Source organism: Acartia tonsa, chromosome 2, assembly GCF_053477335.1.
Source record: "Acartia tonsa isolate MP-2025a chromosome 2, ASM5347733v1, whole genome shotgun sequence".
Taxonomy (NCBI): domain Eukaryota; kingdom Metazoa; phylum Arthropoda; class Copepoda; order Calanoida; family Acartiidae; genus Acartia; species Acartia tonsa.
This window is the reverse complement of record NC_137261.1, coordinates 34314330-34332978: the sequence shown is the minus strand read 5'-3', so window position 1 is coordinate 34332978 and position 18649 is coordinate 34314330. Positions and strand designations below refer to the sequence as shown.

Sequence of the window (18649 nt, the reverse complement as noted above, 5' to 3'; positions counted from 1 at the left end):
CCACCTGGAATCATCAAGGATTTATGTCTATTTTCACCCTACATAGGTCCCAGGGCTCGGCACTTACTTTTGTCTTGATTCAATTGTAGCTCACAGTGATCATCTTGTAAGAAACTGTCAGTACTAAGGTCATCCCTTTTCTGATAAATTACAGACTATTCACAGAAAATAAAACAGGATAACCTAATGTAATATGCTTTTCTTTTAGGGTTTAATAATTTCTTATTATACAAAATCTAATAATAATAAAGATATTGCTATATCTAAATTTTTGGAATTTTCAAGATATATCTAGTTTTGAAGATATTGAGTTAGAACTAAAATTGAATTAATTGCCCTTACTCCCTGTATACTGTATACTCAGATAAATAGGATAAGGGAGGGATAAGTTTGTACACTTATAGGAAATAAAAATTCAGTATCAAATTTTGCCCTGGCCGTTTGGGCTTGTTTTTATAGTTATCAATCTAATTCTTTTTGTAAACTCTCTTATATAATAGGATCTACCAGTAAAACTTTGAAAATTGAATTTTGGGACTTTACCTCTGGAGGCTAGAGAGGCAAAAGACCCCCCCCCCCCAAACACTATAATTTTAAGTTCTGAGCTTATTTTTTAAGATATCGAGCTAATTTTTTTAATGGAACCTTTTATTACATAAATGAGTTGATTAGCTACCCAGTATTTCATTTTTGCACTTTACTTCTAGGGGTTTGTAATCTCAACACTTGTAAATTTTGTATTTGGGGGGGGGGGGTTGTTTTACCCAAAAAGCGCCTAGAAGGATAGTGCAAAAATGAAATATGAGGTGGCTAATCAACTCATTTATGTAATAAAAGGTTCCATAAAAAAAATAAGCTCGACATCTTAAAAAATAAGCTCAGAACTTGAAATTTTAGTGTTTAGGGGGCCTTTTGCCGCACTAGCCCCTAGAAGGAAAGGCCCAAAATTCAATTTTCAAAGTTTTACAGGTAGATCCTGTTATATAAGAGAGTTTACAAAAAGAATTAGGTTGATAACTATAAAAACAAGCTCAAACGGCCAGGGAATAATTTGATACTGAATTTTCATTTCCTTAAGTGTACAAACTTCCCCCTCCCTTGTTTCATTCAAAAAGTTGTTGTCAAAGAGTTAAAATCAGCTTCTTTTAAATGGAAGTGCAGAATTTCTGATAACGATTATAGAGTTGCTATGCTATCCAACTGGTACCTATTTGTTGTAGAAATCAGCATACAAAGTTTGAAATCGATGGGACAATATCTAACATGTACTAATTAACAAAAAAGCTGACTGTCAAGGACAAACGGATGTCCAACCATATTCAAAAAAAAGCTTCGCTCTAAAAAGCATATTGCAATAAATATAAAAGAACCCTATATGCCAGAATGTATTTATGTTTGTCTGTAGCTTACGAACTCACTAACTGCTGGGTCGATAAAACAAAATTTCTTTCTATAACTAACTTTGTTCGTTTGTCCATCCATGATTACTTATGGATGTTGTCATCCTTATAGGTAATATTATGTTTTAGGCATACATGCATAGTTTTCCAAAGAGACAAATATTAAATAATATGTTACTAGTTACTTATATTAGACTAGTGTCTGCGCCCCTTAAATCTGGTTACTATGTATTGAAAAGGATATAAAAGAGCACAAAAATAGCCTTAAACCATACCCAGACTTAATAAAAATAGAATAGCCTAAAACTATTTCAGGACCTATAAAGAGCTTCACTGTAAAAGATAACTATATCGGTTCAGTGGTTAGTGAGATCCTTCGCTACAGACAAAAAGATTTTTACTTTATTTAATAGGATTAATTGAGCTTCACATTTAAGGAAGTTGTCATTTTAGAAGTAAAACACTGTTTTTCTTACTAGGTTATCGATTCTCCCCCACTTTAAATTTCAGCTTTATCAAGAAATTTGAGGGGGGGGGGGCTATTCTCTAGGGGTGATTTCTTTCGGGAGGTTGGTGGTACCCTCCCGCAAAATAGCTATAAACCATCACAGGACCTTTGAGAAGCTAAACTGTAAAGGAGAACCATATCGGTTCAGCGGTTAGTGAGATCCTGCGGTACAAGCTTTTATGTAAAGACTAGAGGCGGCGTTCTAAAATTATCTCGCTATTGGCTAGATTGAATCTTAATCTTTTTCTTCCATTGGCCTATCTCTGAATATTAATCTTTTTCTTCCATTGTCCAATCACTGAATATCAACCCAACTACAAAAAAAGTTACTACACTTAAAGATTGTTTTTAAAGATACTGCGACTTTAGTTTCATTTTTTCATCATTTTTTAGAGATTATATGTCCCTCTCTCTCACTTCCCTTTCCTTCCATCTTTTTTAAAGTTCATTATTTTTATTTAAAACCGTATTTTTAATTTTGTCTCTCTTTCTTTAAAATATTTTAGGATCCTAGAATTTTTTTGTTTCAAATTATCGTTCTCAAAGGGTTAAAATATTTAGTTAAATGTTAAATTTTAGTTTAATATCTGAACACATTACAGACGCAGCGCTATACCCAGTAACATGTTTTTGAAAAATGTCACAACTTTTTCCGATGTTAACGTTTGTGACATGTCACAATGTCACACACCTAAACTTGTGACCGGTCACACACTTTATATAGTGAGTTTGTCATCAAAAATGTGACATGTCACAAGATTTTTGAGTGACATATCACAAAGTATTGTGTGACTTGTCACAAAGAAAGTGTGTGACTTGTCACATAGAATGTATGAATGTCTCAGAATATGTGACTTGTCACAAAGAATGTTTGTGACTTGTCACATTGAATGTATGAATGTCTCAGAATATGTGACTTGTCACAAAGTATTGTGTGACTTGTCACTAAGAATGTTTGTGACTTGTCACATTGAATGTATGAATGTCTCCGAATATGTGACTTGTCACAAAGTATTGTGTGACTTGTCACCAAGTATGTGTGTGACTTGTCACAATTTTTTATTAACATGAAATATAAGTGACACGTCACAAGTGACATGTCACAATGGTACTACAGAAATAAAAAGGTAATAAAAAAAAGATTTATTTATAAATATTAACTTCTTAATAAGCACACCATTTGACAAAACTTAATAATCACAGCATTTGATAATAGTTATTTCTCGCATCATATTATAAACAGATTTCCGCGCATATAGAATATACAATTATACAATTATAAGATTAAAACCCGTTTTTTTAGCCCCGAGGTACCGAAGGCACGGGCTAAAAAAACTGTTTTAATCTCATGATTGTACATTTTTATATTCCTAGAAAGCTGGATATAATTTGATGCTAGACATAGTTTTTTGGTATGGATGAGAACCGGTTCCTATCCACCGGATTCGAATGAATACGAGAAAACATATTTAAAGTTTGATACTATAGAAAGAAGTTTTCCCGTCTAATGCTTGCCAACCAAACAAACTATTTTGATACTTATTTTAAGTGAATTTATGTTAAGTTAATTAAGGATTAAAGACTCCCCCCCCCCCCCCTCAATACTTTTGTTGTTTTAATTTGTGGTTGGTTTGTCGCCAAGCATTATAGTGAAAACCACTGCAATTTATTTATGTTAATAAGTTCAACTCTTGCAAAACAAAAAGTTCTAATGCTAAAAATTACTCTCCCAAAAAAAGGAATGCAGGATATATGTAAATTAACGATGGAGGTCAGTTACAATAAGGCTTCGAAATCAACGGCATACTTTCTTCTACAGTATCCCTGAAAAAGAAAACTTTATTATTAAGATTACTCTTAACATTCAAGTATTATTATGACCATAATACACGAATTTATGTTTATTCTTATGATTATTAAACATGATATTAGTCAATTTTAAAGCAAAATTACTCTATAATTTGAATGCCAGTATGTCGTAAACCTTGTACATATTTTTTTAAAACATCTTAGCTGCTATTAAAAATACAGATATAGAATTACCTGTTCTTTTGCATTGAAAAAAGTCCTTGGTGATTCAGTTTTCTTTGAAATTATGTGGAATATCGGATCTTATTCTTTTATACAGGTTTCAAATCCCTATTATTTTTTTTATGAATTCATAAAATAAACATTCTTAGGTTATTTCCTTTGTTCGACATGCTAGGTATTAATTTAACATTACACATTGTCATGTATCTAACATAGCAAACATAGGAAACTTTTTTTAGTTAAGTTAGAATAAGTCAAGACACAAAAAAGGGGGGGGGGTGAAGACTTCAATAGGATGTGTCTTCTATCATAGGGTTTTTTTATATTTGCCTTTCTATATTTTAATTGCTTTTGAGACTTAAAAAACAATAATTTGATATGAATTCTTTCCTTAGCATACAAAGCAGCCTGTGCGCTGATAAATGACTGTTACCATCCAGCTTCAGATGCTGGAAGTTTGCCCCCAGCAGTTACGACATCCTTAATGAAAATATATTATTAACTTTACTATTCAAACGAAACTACTGTATAAAAAGGATCTGTCTGTTCGTCTCGTAGAAGTATTATGAAGAAGAAATCCACTTGTAGATTATCTAAATTATCTATTATCAATTTTATCTAATTGTATAAACATCAGTATTAAAAAGAAATTTATTTTCAAGAAAAGAGCAAACAGTTTCAGAAGGACGGAAGTACGGACGGACCTGCCCTAATACTAGAAAAGCTTTGTTTTTAAAAATTATTGATTATCAAGGATCCTAAATTAGATCTTTATAGGCTATACTCCATTCTCAATTGTGTGACACACAGACAGACATCCTGGAACTTTTACACAAGGACTTTTTTCTGGGGTGTAATAATTGTTCATGTGGGAATGTGAATCTTACCTTAAGGAGCGAACGGACAGGCAAGACAATGGTTAAACTAAGCACCAAATCTGTTTAACTAAAATCAACAGAGAAATAAGGTTTACATAATATCTGGCATCTTACGTTACAAGTCAACTAAAACGATAAATGTATAGGTATACATCTCCTGATAAATAAAATTAAAGAACATTTCGACACTATTAGTGTATCTTCATTTTATAGCCAACGAATATCAGAAACTAGAAAGCGTTCGTAAAATTTTGGTAGTTAGTGCAATGTACAGTCAAATGTCCCCTCCCTCCCTGATTACGACTATTTTCAGGAGACTAGGCAAAACATGCTTTTTAAAGTTTCTAGGATGTTTTTCTAAATTATTTTTATAGGAACGTCTACCTATTAAATATTAGAGATACATTTAATACATGTATAATTTAGGTTTTAAATAGGTTGTCAAATCAATTAAGCATAAACCTTATTCCTTGAGCTAGCACTAAAGTCCACAGCAGTTAATTTCGATTTCACTTTTGCTCTCATTGCCCACCTTAACATAAAACAAGAATTTGACTTTGGTATGTGCGTATCTTTAGGTTTTAAGTTACTCTATCGTACTGCGAATAAAACAACTGTTAGTTCAATAGCAAAAAATTTTCAGGGATTTTAGGGGATAAGACTTTGGAAAAAAAATAATTTACGACATTTGTTAGTGGGTGAACTGTCTACTATTAACAGGGATAAGACAATGGAGATAAATTGTTATACATCCCCAATAATCATGAACAAAATATAATTATTTGTTAAAAACTTCAAAATACTCCCTACTAGTTTTAAACCAACCAATAAAATTCAATATTAGTACCAACCCAAAGTATTTGATCCAACGAACATGATTATAAAACTTTGGGTACAAATAGTATGTATCCCTCTCCTCTGTGAGGTATTTGATTAAAGAATACATATGATAGAACAATGTTACTTTAATCTTTTTAATTCAAAATGTCATGATAAGCGATTTATTGACAAAATTTTAAAAAAAATAACATGCCATAAAATACAAATTTTTGGTAATACGCGTTTTTTTTACCTTGATAAATATTCAAATTCAAAGCTTCAACTCTGCAGAGGTCAATGCTGTCAACAAACTGAAACGCTTTAGTTAAACTGGCGTACAAGCCAGATTTAAATATTAGCTTCAAACTCTGATATAACTCCCTGCATTCTTGATTCTGAAATTTAGAAAAATATTTCTCGTATTCATTCGAATCCGGTGGATAGGAACCGGTTCTCATCCATACAAAAAAACTATGTCTAGCATCGTATTATATCCAGTTTTCTACGAATATAGAAATGTACAATCATAAGATTAAAACCAGTTTTTTTAGCCGGTGCCTCCGGCACCTCGGGGCTAAAAAAAACTAGTTTTAATCTTATAATTGTACATTCTATATCCGCGGATAGCCGTTTATAATACGATACGAGAAATAACTATTAAACTTTAAAAGAAAAGCAGCGAGTTTTGCTTTACTTTATTGAAAAATAAATATATTATGCAAATTAATTATGTAAAAACGTAAATAAACTAAAAATTACCATAAACTTATAACTTATGTTTTTAGAATAACGTAATTTTACACAATTTAATTTTGCAATTTCAGTCACACACACCAGTGTTGTTTGTAACAGATGTATGTAATTTTTAAATTTTTTAAGGTTGCCATCTTTTGTTGTGACTGAGCGCCAATAGGTTCAAATTTACTTATTTTTGTAATTTTCTTAACTAAATTGTAATTTAAAATTTTGTAATAAAATATTTTTGAATATAAGCTAGAAACCCTAGAATCTTATTTTTATTCAATCTTTATTCTTATATTATGGCCCCATTAAAAAATATTTGACAACACTACCAGGCGCATGCTCCAGAAAATAAATTTTTTTCAAATTTTAAGATTTTTTGGGCATTTTTTTTGCTCTCTTCACAATCGAATATAGTCCTCCATGGTGTTAGAGGAGTATATATAATATAAATTGCAAAAAATATATTTATTTGGGATTTTGATATATAATGGGTTAATTTTTTTGGTGACCTGTCACAATTTCCCTTAGGTATTTTTTTAAAAACTAGTGACATGTCACAAATATTTTTTTGTGAGGTGTCACAAAAATTCTAAAATTGTAAAAACTAGTGACATGTCACAGATAAATTTTTAAATTGTAAAAACTAGTGACATGTCACAAATAATATTTTTGGAGGGCATCATTTCTTTGTGAATTGATATGGATAATTTTTTGTGAAATGTCACAAAAATTCTAAAATTATAAAAACTAGTGACATGTCACAAATAAATTTTTAATTTGTAAAAACTAGTGACATGTCACAAATAATATTTTTGGAGGGAATCATTTCTTTGTAAATTGGTATGGATAATTTTTTGTGAAATGTCACAAAAATTCTAAAATTATAAAACTAGTGACATGTCACAAAACATTTTTTTTTGGAGTGAATCATTTTGTTGTGAAATGTCCCAAAAAATTCTAAAATTGTAAAAACTAGTGACATGTCACAAAAAACATTTTTGGAGTGAATTATTTTTTTGTGAAATGTCACAAAAAAATTCTAAAACTGTAAAAACTAGTGACATGTCACAAATAATATTTTTGGAGGGATTCATTTCTTTGTGAAATGTCACAAAAAATCTTTAAATTGTAAAAACTAGTGACATGTCACAAATAATATTGTCACAATTATTGTGACATGTGACCAACATTTTACTGGGTAGTATCAAATTATTTTAAAACTAAGTTTTCTTTGATTTACTATTTTATAAATTTAAATTTTCTATTTTATTAATAGAAATTTATAACTTTAGTATAATTCATATAGCAACATGAAATTAAAAAAAAGAATTTATTCTTTATAGAATAAAATAATGGGTCTGTAGTAAATGAGAGTTTATTATGGATTTTTGGAGCACTATGAGTATTCAACACTTTACTACTGAAAGACTCAAGCTCATATATAGACGCGGTTTATTTCCTATATAGATCTGTCATAGGTCCGAGGGTGCAAGCTTTTCCGCAGTGGACCTATCCGGGGAGGAGGAGAAGAAGATGTACACCCCCAGGCAAACCTGCACCAAACCACCTGTTCTGACAGCCATGTCTCCCGTCCGGGTTTCCCCCACGGGGCTGGCCTAAAGGGCTTTTAAGTCAGCCCCTGTCAGCTCTGGAGGCCTTGGAGGCCTTTCAACTCCAACCCTCCATAACCACATCCAACATCACCCCCCCTCCTCCCCTCATCCTCTCTGGCGACATCCATCCAAATCCTGGTCCCAAATACCCTTGCTCTACCTGCTCCCGCAACATAACCCGCTCCTCTGGTGCCTTCCTCTGTAACTCCTGCCAACTTTGGGTTCATCCCAAATGTTCCCTCCTCTCATCCAAATCCGAATACAATTCTAACTGGTCCTGTCCACCCTGCATCTCTGCCTCCCCTACCCCCTTCTCACCCATTTCCCCCCAACAATCAACACCCCCACCTAAATCCCGTGGCCCCAAATTTCCATGCCCTATCTGTTCCTTAGGTGTTACAAAATCCACTGGCTCCTTCCAATGTAACTCCTGCCTCCAATGGGTCCACCCCAAATGTTCCCTCCTTCCATCCTCCACCCACTACTCCCCCTTCTGGATATGCCCCTCCTGTTCCCCCCAAAATTCCCCCCCTCCCTCACCCTCCACACCCAACTCCTCGTCTCCCCCACCTTCCCCAACAGCACCTCCATCACCACCACACCCACAATCACCCCCGCCCCCTCCTCCCCCCACCCCTGCCCCCCGCAAACCTCCTGGTAAACCTTTCATCCTCCAATTCAACTGTAACGGTCTCCTTACCACCCAAGATGAACTCCACAACCTTATTTCAACCCTTAACATCCCAATTACCTGCCTCCAAGAAACTAAACTCTCCTGCAAATCCAATCCTAAACCCCTCCCTGGCTATAACTTCATCAGGAAGGATCGACAAGACCGACCTGGTGGAGGAATAGCCTTCCTCATTGCCGAAGACATCCCCTTCACACACCTTAACCTCAACCACCTCTCCAATGGCCCCCTTGAGGTTGATGGCATCCAAATTTCCCGCAATGGCTCCCCTCTACAAATCATCAACCTTTACCTCCCCCCACACTCCTCCTGCCCCCCACAATACACCCCTGACTTTAACCTCCTCTTTGAAAATCCAAATGACCTTATCCTAGTCGGTGACTTCAATGCCCACAACCCTGCCTGGAACTCCATTACCCTTGACCAATCTGCCATGAATCGTGGGGAGGCTCTGCTGGAAGCTCTCAATGAGAGCAGCCTTTGCCTCCTCAACGAGGATTCCCCTACCCGCCTTCCCCCCAATGGCCAACCTACCTCCCCTGACCTTTCCTTATGCTCTGCCCACCTTGCCCTTGATTTCTCCTGGCACACCCTTACCACCCTCCGTTCTGATCACCTTCCCATTCTCCTCTCCATTCCCGAAATCACCAGAACCCCCCGCCCTGTCAAAACCTTCCACAATTTCCATAAAGCAGACTGGGACACCTTTACCCTAGAAACTGAAACCCTTTTTGAAGACCTTCCTGACCCTTCCTCCTGCTCCCAAGGTGAAGCCACTTTCCGCCAAATCCTCCAAACTGCCTCCAAACACACTGTTCCTGCTGGCTTCATCAAAAATTCCAACCCTACCTTCCCTCAGTCTGCTAAACCCCTTATCCAGCAAAGAGACTCCTTAAGAGAAACCAACCCCCATGATCCTCAAATTCAAATCCTTAATGACCAAATCTCCTCAATAGTAAACCAACATTCCAACAAAAAATGGCAAGAAACCCTTTCCAAATCCGACCATAGAACAAATCCTTCCAAATTCTGGTCCCTCCTCAAGTCCCTTTCCGGCAAAAACAACTCCCCTCCCTCCAACCAACCCATTTCCTTCAACAACAACAAAGTCCACACCTCCCACCTCCACATTGCCGAATCCTTCACCAGTCAATTCACCTCTGTCTCCCGTCATACTTCCAACCCTTTCTCCAGAAAAATTATCCGTAAAATCCGCCGCCGCAACCACCTCAACAGAAACTTCCAACCTTTTACCCCTGCCCTTGTCCTTGAAGCAATTAAAAATTCCTCCAATTCCTCTGCACTTGGCCCCGACAACCTTAACATCCTTCACCTTAAACACCTTGGTCCAAATGGCATCTCCTACCTCACTAAACTTTTCAACCTCTCCATCTCCGCTGCCAACATCCCTGCCATTTGGAAACTATCCAAAATCATTGCCCTCCTCAAACCTGGTAAACCCCCTGACCTTTCCACCTCCTACCGCCCAATCTCCCTCCTCTGTCCTGCAGCAAAAGTCCTTGAACGCCTACTCCTCCCCTACCTTAAACAATCCCTCTCCACCCACCCCTCACAACACGGCTTTAAACCCCTCCACTCCACCACCTCCTCCCTCCTCAACCTTTCCACCACCATTGCCAATGGCTTCAATCAAAACCTCCCCCCCAGCCGCACAACTGTTGCCTCCATCGACCTTTCCAAAGCATTTGACTGCATTCCCATCCACCTCCTTCTCCAAAAAATCTCCTCCTCCAACCTTCATCCCAACATCATTAGATGGCTATCCTGCTACTTGCGTGGCAGGATGGCTTTCTGTTCCTATCAAAACACCAATGCCTCTCCTAAAATTGTCCACACTGGCGTCCCCCAAGGCTCTGTTATCTCCCCAGTCCTCTTCAACTTCTACATAGCAGATGCCCCCCACATTCCCCCTGCCCACACCTCCTCCTATGCCGATGACCTTAACTCCTTCCACTCCTCCCCTAACATCCCCCAGTCAGTTGAATCCATCAACTCCCACCTCTCCTCAATCGCTGACTGGGCCTCCACCAACGGCCTCTCCATAGCTCCCAACAAATCCACTGTCACCCTCTTCACTTCTGACCGCAAGCACCAATCCAACCTCCATCCTCAAGTCCAAATCAACGGCTCCACCCTTCCCCTTGAGAAAACCCCTAAAATCCTTGGAGTTACCTTTGACACCTTTTTCAATTTCAGTTCCCATGTCTCCACCATTTCCTCAAAAATTTCCTCCCGCCTTAGAATCCTCAAATGTCTGGCTGGCACCAAATGGGGCCACCAGAAGGAGACTCTCCTCACCACCTACAACACCCTCCTCCGCCCCATCACCACCTATGCCTGTCCTGTTTGGTTCCCTAACACCTCCAAAAACAACATTGACAAACTCCAAGTCCTCCAAAACCAAGCCCTCCGCATCTGTACTGGTTCCACTAAAAAATCTCCCATCAGCCACCTCCACCAAGAAACCAAAATCCTACCAGTACGGAACCACCTTTCCCTTCTTTGTTCCCAATACCTGGCCTCCTCCCTCCGCCCCTCCCACCCATCCTTTCACAACGTCACAACCCCCCCTGGCCCTAGATCCAAAAAATCCACCCTTCAATCCATGTTCCTTCCTACTCTCCAACCTTTTCTTTCCCCCGACAACACCCTCCTTCCCACAAACTACAAATCCACAATCTCCAGACTCCACACCTCAGCTGTCACCCAAGCCATAAATTCTTACCCCCCTAATCCTGTCCTTAATCAAGCTCCCCCTGACATCAACCCCTCCGAAATCCAACTCCCCAGGCACTACAGAACCATCCTCTCCCAATTAAGATCCAACTATTGTCCTAAACTCCAAAGCTACCTCCATTCCATCAACGCTTCTCTTACCCCCAACTGCCCATCCTGTCCTGTTAATCCTACCCCAGAAACAGTCCAGCACCTCTTTTCATGCCCAAATAATCCTACAAATCTTACTCCTATGGACCTCTGGCAAAATCCCACCCATGTAGCTGCCTTCCTCTCCTCCCATCCAAGTTTCACCAGCCTTCCTCCCCTCCAACGCCCCCCTCCAGAGCCCCCACCATAAGCCCACGCCCCCCCCCGGCCCCCCCCTCACCCCACTGATGACTACCCGGACCGGAAACTGACTATGAGCAGCCAAAACAACAACAGATCTGTCATGGACCTTGATGCAATAAAGCAAGCCGTTTTATAAAAAATCCGTCGAAAATAATTCATAAGGTAAAAAACAGAAAAAGTAATCGCTCATATAGGTATAGAATAACAAACTCATCCTTACATATTCAACCTAATACTTTTACTCTTTTTCACTCCCCTCACCACGCGCTGGGTCATAGAATTGTTAATAATAGTTGCCAACTAACAAGGATGACAACATCCATAAAAGCGAAGCTCTGAAACGGTAGGACAAACGGACATTAACACTTGTATAATGTCAGAACTGAATAATTAGAATGCGAATGTATAGGAGTCAAAGCAAAATTGTAACATTATCAGTTGATCATTCTTGGTCAATTTGATCACTTCTTTTATTTATTTACTTGCTTTTAATCAGTTGATCATTTTTGGTCAATTTGATCACTTCTTCTTTTATTATTTTACTTACTTTTATTCATTTGATCAATTTCAATTGAGATCACTTGACTAATTCTTTATTTTATTCCTTTTATCACTTGACTATATTATGTCATATTGATTATTTCTTTTACTTTATTTTATTTTATTCCTTGATCGATTTCAATTGAGATCAAGCTCTTTTAATCTTATTTTAATTATTATTTTACTTTTATTTTATAGTTTTAGTTATTTTATGTATTTTAATAATTTTATCTCTTTTTATATGCATTAAACATTCAATATTCGTTGTAGTTAAATGGATTTGATTGCTTAATGTATTTTTAACTTTCTATTTAAATTAAGTACATATAATCTAGAACATTTTACTTTTTATAATTTAGCTACCTAGGCATAGCGTATCTGCATTCCTGAGATTTATAGTGCAGTCCAGTGTCTAGTGGTCTAGTTTTCTTTTACCCAAATCAGGCATCTGTAGGTAGGATTTTGTTCCAATTATAGCAGATTTTAATTTTGACTCTAATTTTGTTTTTATCTAATTTTAACCATATTTTATTTGCTATTCTGACGCATCTTTTTAGTGATATTATATTATTCTTTTATCTGGTCATTAAGCATGTTTAAGTCTTATGCCAGTTTTAGTCCAGTTTTTATCTTATTTTATGGTTTATCCTAAAGATTTTACTGGTCAATGTTTTATATTTTATCACAATAGTCATTATTTTAGCATTATAATTGGTTTATTTTTAGTTTTAACATCAAGAGTTCAAAACCAGTCCTGGAAGGGGAATTTTTATCTTTATTAATTTATCTATATTTATAACTTTTATATTTTTAATTTTATTTTGTGATTTCATATGTTTATGCTGTAATAAATTATCTAAATTTTGAATTGATTTTATTTTTCTTAATTGTTTATGTTTGACTATAAATTGCATATTTCACATTTCACTAGATCATGCAACATTAAAACTACAGGTCTTTTATGATCTTACAACAACGAGCTCGAAGGCGACTCTACGGCGAAATGTCTTGCTGGGTATAGATAAATTAATAGATTTTCTTTTTAGCACCAATATTCCTACAAAAATATGGTGCTTAAGGAATTTTCTTGATTTAGGATGAAAATTAAAAATCAAAGTTATAGGTGTACAGCAATATAACGGCTATTTAATAGGGCAATTTCTATTTATTTTCCTTTATTAGATTTATAGGAGATAGATTTTTAATATTTTTATTTTGGTTATAGACTTATGGTGCTAAAAGACGTTTTTTAAAACATAATTTTCTCATTTTGGGGAAGAAAAATTTACAGAACCTACACATGATATAAACAACTGCAGTTTTATGTCTCTATTATAAATTTTAGCATGACAGGGATTTTATAAAAAAAATTTGAACCTGAAAAAATATAGGAAAAACGTTTGACATAATATTTGATGTTTTTTCATGATTATAACAATAATCATATTTTTTTACATTTATAAATTAAGCTTTTGAACTTTAAATATAAAATTAAAAATTTAAATTGACTAAAATTTTCATTGTTAAAAGAATTTTATGACAAAAAAAACCATTTTTAACTTTGTATGATATAACAGCTGATTGCAGAGTTAACAACTTCTTATTTCTAATGCACTAGAAATAAAAAGGGAGTAAAGATAAATACTTTAATGGTATTTGGAATTCTCTTGTCTAAGTACATATTTTGTGTGAAAAAATTAAAGAGTAATTTAATTTTAAACTCAATCCTTCATAATTTGACAACTCTGACAAATTTGACATATAATATTTAGCGTAATAAAGAATTACTAAAAAACTCTTATGCAAGATTTAATGTAATCACATTATTTCAATATCTTAAACTGTTTTTAACCTATTTTTAAAACATATATAAAAAATATACTATGACACCAGTAGAATGAGACTGCAGAGCCTAAATTTAAATTAAGTCACCAATAAACTTTTTTGGGGGGATTTAAATATTAATTTTTACTGTTGCCGTGATGATTTTGACCGAAGCAAAAGGTCTTTTTTTATTTGGGTAAAATTCGTAGCTTTTAGAGTGTTTTGCTTCATGAATATTGTATTCTGGTATAGAGTAAAATTAGGCCTTATGACTTTACTATAAAAATTCACTAAAAAGTTAATTCTTTATAATATATCAACGAATTAACATTAACATGTTTGTGTTCTCTCACTTATTTTAAAAACATAAAAAATGGCTGTAAAGGGTTAAATGACAACAAATGTTTATGCAATACAACAAATTTATTTTTGTCACATATACAAATGCGTTATAAAATAAGATTATTCAAACTTATTTTAAAAATAATTTTAAAAAGAATGTATCTTTTATGTGTATGGTTTTCATTCTTTTCATTTTAATTAAATAAAAATTATTTAACTACATTGGAAATAAGTCACTTTGTGAAAACACTCTTTTTTTTGAATTGTTAGGAATTGAAATAAAACAAGACTTCTTATTGGTTAGATTTCAGAATTATTTGTTTTATTGTAAATGTTAGATTTTTCAATGAAATTAATTGTTTTGGAAAAAAAATTATTTCCAATGAACAGAGTAATGTTTTTTTTATTGTATCAATATAAAGTGAATTATATAAAAATGTTCTGTAAGCCACAATATTACCCGAAGTAAAAAAAGAGCTTTTGCTTCGGTCAAAATGATTACAGCAACACTAAAAATTAATTTTTAAATCCCCGCAAAAAAAGTTTATTGGGGACTTAATTCAAATTTGGGCTCTGCAGTCTGATTCTATAGGTGTCCTAGTATATTTTTGACCCCCAATTCAAAAATAGGTTAAAAACAGTTTAAAAGAAAGCCCTTATTTTACAGAATGGCTTCTACAACAGCAGTTTTCTTGATTTTTTGTTTATAAGTAATAATCTTAAATTTTTCCCGTTATTTTATTGACAAAAAAAATTTAAGAAAAATAGTCAAAAAAAATTTTTTCATAAAAATCAAATTAGGAGGCTTATCTAGAATAATGCTTTCTCAATCACTTAAACAGTGGCGTGCGAACCAAAGGGGACACTTTTGGCAATAGCCCCCCCTAGCGACCAAAACGCCCCCCTGCCCCCCCCCCTAGCCACCGCCCCTTTTGTCCCACCCTAAATATTGAAAAATGCCCGTTTTGCCCCCCCCCCTGGTAAACAAAATGCCCCTTTTTGCCCCCTACCCTACAAAAAGCAAAACTATCCCAGTTTCCAAAAAAAAGATCATTAAATACTCAAAAAAAATTTTGGCGCTTCATGCCAAACAGACAGTTACTATTCATTAAACCTTACCAACTTTTATATTTAGCGTAGAAATTAGGTTATAATTTCTTTTCATTGAACATAAATTTTGTACATCTCTTTATATAGATTACAATTAGTGGATGAAACTCATGGAAACTCAACTTAATTAACCAACCAATCAAAATTCCGTTAAGGTCCATAAACACTGAAGATATGGAGAAAAATGTGAAAAATATAAAAATAGCCTAAAACCTGCTAAAAAGCGGTCCGACCGCCAATGATGTTTTATAGTCAATTGTGCTCCCTAATGATGGGAATGTTGTCAAAAAATTTCAGCATTCTATCTTTTATAGGAGCTGAGTAAATCCCATTTCCCCCATAGCGTTACGGACTGACTGACTGACGGACTGACTGATGGACATAGTGAATTATAGAGTAGCTTCGCTACTAAAAATATACTATGACACCAGTAGAATCAGACTGCAGAGCCTAAATTTGAATATAATCCCCAATAAACTTTTTTGGGGGGATTTAAATATTAATTTTTACTGTTGTTGTGATCATTTTGACCGAAGCAAAAGTTTTTAGTAGCGAAGCTACTCTATAATTCACTTTGTCCGTCCGTCCGTCCGTCCGTCAGTCAGTCCGTCCGTCAGTCAGTCCGTCCGTAACGCTATGGGGGAAATGGGATTTACTCAGCTCCTATAAAAGATAGAATGCTGAAATTTTTTGACAACATTCCCATCATTAAGGAGCACAATTGACTATAAAACATCATTGGCGTTCGGACCGATTTTTAGCAGGTTTTAGGCTATTTTTATATTTTCACATTTTTCTCCATATTTTCAGTGTTTATGGTCCGATTTTCAAAATTTTTTCAGTTACAGATATCAAAATTAAATTTTCCGTCGTTTAAAGGAACAACCATGAAGGCCAGACTGCCTTTTTAGCAGGTTTTAGGCTATTTTTATTTTTTTCACATTTTTCTCCATATCTTCAGTGTTTATGGTCCGATTTTCAAAAATTTTTCAGTTATAGATATCAAAATTAAATTTCCCGTCTTTTAAAGAAAACAATCATGACGGCCAGACTGTCTTTTTAGCAGGTTTTAGGCTGTTTTTTTTTTATATATTTAACATTTTTCTCCATATCTTCAGTGTTTATAGTCCGATTTTCAAAATTTTTCAGTTATAGATATCAAAATTAAATTTCCCGTCTTTTAAACAAAATAACCATGACGGCCAGACTGCCTTTTTGGCAGGTTTTAGGCTATTTTTATATATTTAACACTTTTTTCCATTTCTTCAGTGTATATGGTCCGATTTTCCAAATTTTTAAGTTAGAATTTAAAAATTAAATTTTTTGTCGTTTTAATAAAACAACCATGACGGCCAGACTGCCTTTTATCAGGTTTTTGGCTATTTTTATATGTTTTACATATTTCCCCATATCTTCGTTTATTTTGATGCAATTTTCAAACTTTTATGGAATATCAGTATCAAAATAATTTTTCCCATTGTTTTGAGCATCTTTAATATAATTTACTTTGACCATCGTCACCATGCAAAATAAAACAAGGTTTCATGTCTATTTTATCCAATAAATCTATTCTTGATTTTAGTAAAAAACCTTTTAAATCTACATGTACGTATTCCCATCGAAGATTTTTTGTGCTTCGCTACTTATGGATGTTGTCATCCTTGTTGTTTTTTATTTGGGTAAAATTCGTAGCTTTTAGAGTGTTTTGCTTCATAAATATTGTATTCTGGTATAGAGTAAAATTAGGCCTTATGACTTTACTATAAAAATTCACTAAAAAGTTAATTCTTTATAATATATCAACGAATTAACATTAACATGTTTGTGTTCTCTCACTTATTTTAAAAACATAAAAAATGGCTGTAAAGGGTTAAATGACAACAAATGTTTATGCAATACAACAAATTTATTTTTGTCACATATACAAATGCGTTGCAAAATAAGATTATTCAAACTTATTTTAAAAATAATTTTAAAAAGAATGTATCTTTTATGTGTATGGTTTTCATTCTTTTCATTTTTTTTGTGCTATTTGTAGTTTAGGAGCTACGTTGAAAATTGTGAGAAAGGTTGAAAAGTTTTAAGTAAGTTGGAACATTTTATCACGTAGCTCCTAAACTACAAATAGCACAAAAATGGCAAAAAATATTTCCAAAAAATAGAGTTTATGACAATTCCAACGATATGCATAACGTTTTTCTACTATTAATACAAGCTGCGCAATTTGAATTTTAAAAATGTGAACATTTTTTCCACAACCTGAAATCCCTAAATCTTCAAAAATAAGGTCTTTGGAAAAACCGGTTTTTAAGGCATAGTTTGTTGAAAAAATAATTTTTAAATCTTTGAAACATAAATGTCCCAGAATAGGTTTTCCAAATATATAAAGCATTTTATATAATGTTTTTACTTTCTATGCATAATTAAGATTTAAAAAAACGTTTCTATTGAAACACCCTGTATATGTTAGATTTTTAAATGAAATTAATTGTTTTAGAAAAATAATATTTTCATTGAACAGAGTAATGTTTTTTTTATTGTATTAATATAAAGTGAATTATATAAATTGTTCTAAAAGCCACAATATTAACCCGAGTAAAAAAGACCTTTTGCTCTAGTCAAAATGACCAGAGCGACATTAAAAATTAATTTTTAAATCCCCCAAAAAAGTTTATTGGGGACTTAATTCAAATTTGGGCTCTGCAGTCTAATTCTATAGGAGTCCTAGTATATTTTTGGCCCTTCATTCAAAAATAGGTTATAAACAGTTTAATGTTAATATTCCTATCATTATTAAGTATAATTAACTATTAAAAATTCATGGAGGTCGGACTGCTTTTCAGGACGTTGAGGGAACGTTGAACGCACCTTGGGACGTGATTTCCGTTCATTATTATTAAATTTTCTTTAAAAAAATAGCTTATATTTTTTTTAATTAAAAGTTTGTTCATTTCGTCCATAAAGTGTTAACACAAGTTACAAAACTGTATAAAAAGTTGTCAACAAAGGAACACGTAAAAATTTAAGATATCTGACAGTACAAACAGGACATTCAGGAC

At 34.2% G+C, this 18649-nt stretch overlaps 3 long non-coding RNA genes across 3 annotated transcripts; 1 reads left to right on the top strand and 2 right to left on the bottom strand.

Annotated features, from left to right (window-relative positions):
• Positions 1–3036: 3036 nt before the first annotated feature.
• Positions 3037–4055, bottom strand: LOC145311655 (uncharacterized). The gene is made up of 3 exons (XR_013876747.1): positions 3952–4055; positions 3566–3732; positions 3037–3418 (listed from the first exon to the last, which is right to left on the bottom strand). It is a non-coding gene; the product is annotated as an uncharacterized LOC145311655 (long non-coding RNA).
• Positions 4056–4333: 278 nt separating this feature from the next.
• Positions 4334–6114, bottom strand: LOC145311656 (uncharacterized). The gene is made up of 4 exons (XR_013876748.1): positions 5890–6114; positions 5280–5349; positions 4827–4884; positions 4334–4419 (listed from the first exon to the last, which is right to left on the bottom strand). It is a non-coding gene; the product is annotated as an uncharacterized LOC145311656 (long non-coding RNA).
• A 6516-nt stretch (positions 6115–12630) lies between these two features.
• LOC145312788 (uncharacterized) lies at positions 12631–13182 on the top strand. Its single transcript, XR_013877123.1, has 2 exons — positions 12631–12768; positions 13041–13182. It is a non-coding gene; the product is annotated as an uncharacterized LOC145312788 (long non-coding RNA).
• Positions 13183–18649: the final 5467 nt, after the last annotated feature.